This window comes from Pteropus medius, unplaced genomic scaffold (assembly GCF_902729225.1).
Source record: "Pteropus medius unplaced genomic scaffold, Ma_sr-lr_union100, whole genome shotgun sequence".
In the NCBI taxonomy this organism is placed as follows: domain Eukaryota; kingdom Metazoa; phylum Chordata; class Mammalia; order Chiroptera; family Pteropodidae; genus Pteropus; species Pteropus medius.
In genome coordinates, this window is record NW_024342471.1 from 664,581 (window position 1) to 669,242 (window position 4,662).

The following is a 4,662-nucleotide window of genomic DNA, read 5'->3' on the forward strand; positions in this document are numbered from 1 at the left end:
TTCTTCCCATTTTATACTTATTTCCTTTATTTATTTTTTATTTTTTGCATTTCAATAGTATGGGGAGAGAGTAAGGAGAACCAATTAATCATCTAGTTCCAAACAAGTTCCCTGATATTGGAAACTCTTATCTCTTGAATTCTTTTGGTATTGAAAATTTTGACACATCTCCCAATCCTCTTTCTCCAGGCACCTGTTATGTAGGTTTTTGCCAAGGTGCAGTTCATAGTTCTGCATGCTCTACCCTTTTTAGTAGTTTCATACATGCTGGTACCTCTTTGCATCTGTGTGTGTTTATTAGTTTGTTACTTAAAACTGTACAATGTATACGTGTAGCTCTAGATGATGATAATGATAACATTTAATATGTTTCAGATGCTTATTAGGTGCCAGACATTTTACTCAACATTTTATCTGCTTAATTTTCTTGAATCATTATGAAATATGAACTACCAAAATTCTTCATTTTAAAAATGGAGAAACCAAAGCTGAGAATGTTTAGGTTAAAAGCCTCAAAGTCCCTAGGCTTATATCAGAGCCAGGATCGCACCCAGGACTTGGTTCCAGAACCAGCACTTCATAAAAACTCTATTATACTACTGCTCATGTGCATTTACTATTATTTAGCCAAGCAGTGGTTAGGAACTCACGTTCTTGCAAATATCAAAATATGAGCAGAAACACAAAGACTTGGAGATTTCTGCATTGAATTGTCAACATTATGGCAAAGCAAATTGCAGGTGGGAAAAACTCCAGTAACTCAGAGTGAAGAATAAATTGCAGATAGTCATATGGGAATTTAGCATAATGTTTGTGGACTGGGTGATTTTCTAATGGTTTTTATAAGAGAAAAACAGTGTCTTGCTTTTTCTTTTTTTTCATCTGGATCAATTCCTGATATGGAAGTACAGATACATTCAATTCTTGTATCATCATTTATTTTTCTCTGATTATGTTTTGCAGTGACTTCATATCCCTGAGTTTTGTTTTCCTAACTTTAAAAAATAAGTTAATGTACTTAAGATTCTTAAAATTAGATTAAATGATGACATGTACGAGCCTTACACTAGAAACACAGAATGTCTTCCCTGCAAGGTTTTTACATGAACGTGTTTCATAAACTAGAATGTGACAAATGCGCACTAACATAGTGGAAAACAAATGCATCTGTGCAAACAGATTCTGACCTGAATGTGCTCAAAAAAGCAGTGTAACCTGGATAAGTATCTTACTTTTCTTAAAAATTTACTTACTAATAAATTTTTTAATAGAACCATTTCAAATTCTAGACAGAGAATAAATTGGATAAAGTGTAAAAGAGTTGACTCGTATTTCATATTTGTTAAATCCTTTAATTTTCTCTTGTTAAAACTTTGCATTATACGTATCCAGCTGTCCAAAACTTAAAACCATGCATTTATATGTGTATGTATTTATACACACACATATACACGCACACAGAGAAATAACATTCTATTTATATTTGTGTCATATGTAATAGGAAAACCAATAGCAAGTGTCGGTGAAGAAATTACAACTTTCATATATTCTTTTGAAAACATAAAAAGTTATAGTTATAAAAAAACCAGTATGGCATTTTCAAAAAAATACAAAGATGTTTGTAGCCTATGATGCAGCAACTTCACTTTGAGTTATATGTTAAAGAAAAAGCTCTTAAACATGTTCTCAAGAAAGCCTATTCAAGGGTATGTATTATGACATGATTTAGAACAACAAATTGCTAATTACCTAAATTCCACCAGTAAATCAATGAATGAATACACTGTGGTCTGTTTATATAATGGAACACCATGGAGTAATTGAATATTGAGTGAATAAGACAAGTTGCACAAGAATACATAAAGATGCTAACATATATTTAAATAAAAAACACATGGAAAATAACCACTGTTTTACAGACCATATGTAGGTAGTAAAGTAAAAAATCCTAGATGGGATCAATAGTCACTAATTTCAGTGTAGAAGTGAAGTCTGGAAGGAAATGGAGAGAAAGAGTGGCATCAACTGTCTATGCCACATTGTGTTTATTTAAGAGAAGAGAAGATGATGTGACAGCAAATATATACAAATGTCAACATCATTTGTTAAATCTGGATGGTAGGTATAGGGTGTTGACAATATTGGTCTCTGCATCTGTCTGTTTATTGGCACAGTCATAAAAACATACAAATAAACTATTAAAAACTATTAAAAACCTCCAGTTGCCTTAAATTCTTTCGCGACTATGAGCATGTGGATGAAGGAGCATATGTTTGTATTTACTAACCATGCAACATGATTATAGAAAGATGTGATATGCATATGTACACATGGATATGCATACATATGCCATATATTACATATTATATGTCATATATATAGCACACTCTTCCTATATTCATACCATCTGTACAGTGAACTGTGCCTTGCTCTTCCTTCTAACTGCAAATTACTTTAAATTTTTACAAAAAGCAATGTTACATTAATTTAGAGAAATATGTTTTGCCTTATCCTTGGCGTGGCAAAGCCACTTAATTCTTTTAACAGATTTTATCAACAGATTCTTGCTACTTTTCTTATGCAGCACTAAATTTGTTTTTTTCAGCCGCTGGCCAAGGCAGACCCTCGATTTTATTCCACCCTGCTTCGCTTCATCGTTTTCTGTAAAAACGGGCTAGACACACTTTAATAACATTTGCTATTAACATGTTTTAACTTTGAATCTGTTAACTAAGATATAGTGTATTCAGAGTGTACTTGGGTTATAAAAAGGCTGGAAATCGGTCTTTACATCTCATGGAAATGTCTTATGAAATGTCTAGTAATACACCCACCTAATTGCAATTTCCTGTAACTTAGAGTGGCTTTTAATAAAGCTTATTCTTTTTATGTTTTACTATAGCCTGACTTCTGGATTGTGTGATTTGACATCAGAAATAACGTAGATGAGATTATTTCCTTGAATTTTCACTCTCAGGATATGTGCAGTCACATTATTTTCCATAATGAAAAAAAATAGTAAAATGCTCAAGAAGCAAATGTACTACAATTCCACCAATTCAAAATAATTACAAGGAGGGTTGGCCTGAACTGAGAAACAAAGGATATGGTAAAAGAAGTGCCATGTAAGAGGTGCCATGTGTTTACTTTCAAACACGGGGTTGCGGGAGTAGTAACGGGAACCCACTTAGAACAGTGTGCCTAAGCAGGGGTCCTGCTGAGTCCATTATAGTGAACAGAAAATACTTTACTTTTTTAGAACTCTGTTAATTATTGACGGTGCAGCTAGGTAGTTTTAAAACTGCTTAAGAACAGTAATTCATTAAGCAAGTTAAACATTTCTTTTCTGCCTCCACAAATCCTGTTTAGTCTTATTTAAACCAAGATCCCCTCAGATGTTATGAATTCTGAATATTATATCAAGTACATAAAATTGCCCATGTTGATGAATCTACATGGAAAGTTTGGGGGATTTTTTTTATAAATCTAAAAAGCATCAGGTTAAGTCCAATTTAAAAGGCAGGAAAAACTAATCCTTTTTTTGCACTATATGCAAAACTTTATTAATATCTTATTTATTGTTATTTATATAATTTTTATTCATTATTTTTAATTGCTACATATTTATTTTTTCGATTAAAATTTTTTATTAAAATATAATTTACATGAAGTAAAATTCACACATTTTAGTGTATAGTTCTACGAGTTTTGACATGTGTATGTAGTCATATAACCATCACCACAATCAAGATATAGAACAGTTCCATCACCCCCAAAATTTGTGCACCTTCCACCCCTTCCAGTCAACCCACCACAACAACTACTGATCTGATTTCTATCACTAAAGGTAAGTTTTGTCTGTTCGAGAATGTCATATAAATTGAATTATACACATGTGCTCTTTTTTTTTTCACAGTAGCTTTTTTTTATTAGTTTCAAGTATATAGGACATTGGTTAGACATTTATATAGTTCATAAAATGATCCCAAAACTAATCCATTTTAATGTACATTTTTTTCTTCACCTTTTATTACTGTTAAGTACATGCACAGTATAACAAAGAGTACATGAAAGGTAACCCTTTCTGAGTCCTCGTATATCTAAAAAGCTCTTTACTTTTGCCATGATTGACCCTTTGGCTGGTTTTAGAATTTAGATTAAAATATTTTCTTTTTTTTTTTTTTTTTTTCTAAGACCAGCGAAAACATTACTGAAATATTTATTTCTGAACCCAAAGTTCCTAGTTAAGTGTTTCGATCTGATTCTTCTTTCTTTACAAGAATTCACTACTTTCTGTAAATTTTAATAGCTTCTGCATATCCTTGGTGTTCTGCAAATTCACAAATTATATAAGGTATTTTAAAAATATATATATTATTTGTTCAGCAGTTTATGTGCACCTTAATACTTAAGACTTACTTATGCCATTCAGTTATTCAGCTCTAGGAAGATTAGTTTGTAAAAATAATTTCCTCGATAATTGTTATTAATTATTGTTTCATTTCATCTCTTTGTTTTGTTCCATTTTCTTTTTCAGATTCCTTTTATCACATGTTAGTACTTCTAGATATGTTATATTTTTTCTCTTTTTGGTCATATTCTCTATCTCCTTCTCCCTCTCCCCCACTACATACACACACACACACACACACACACACACAC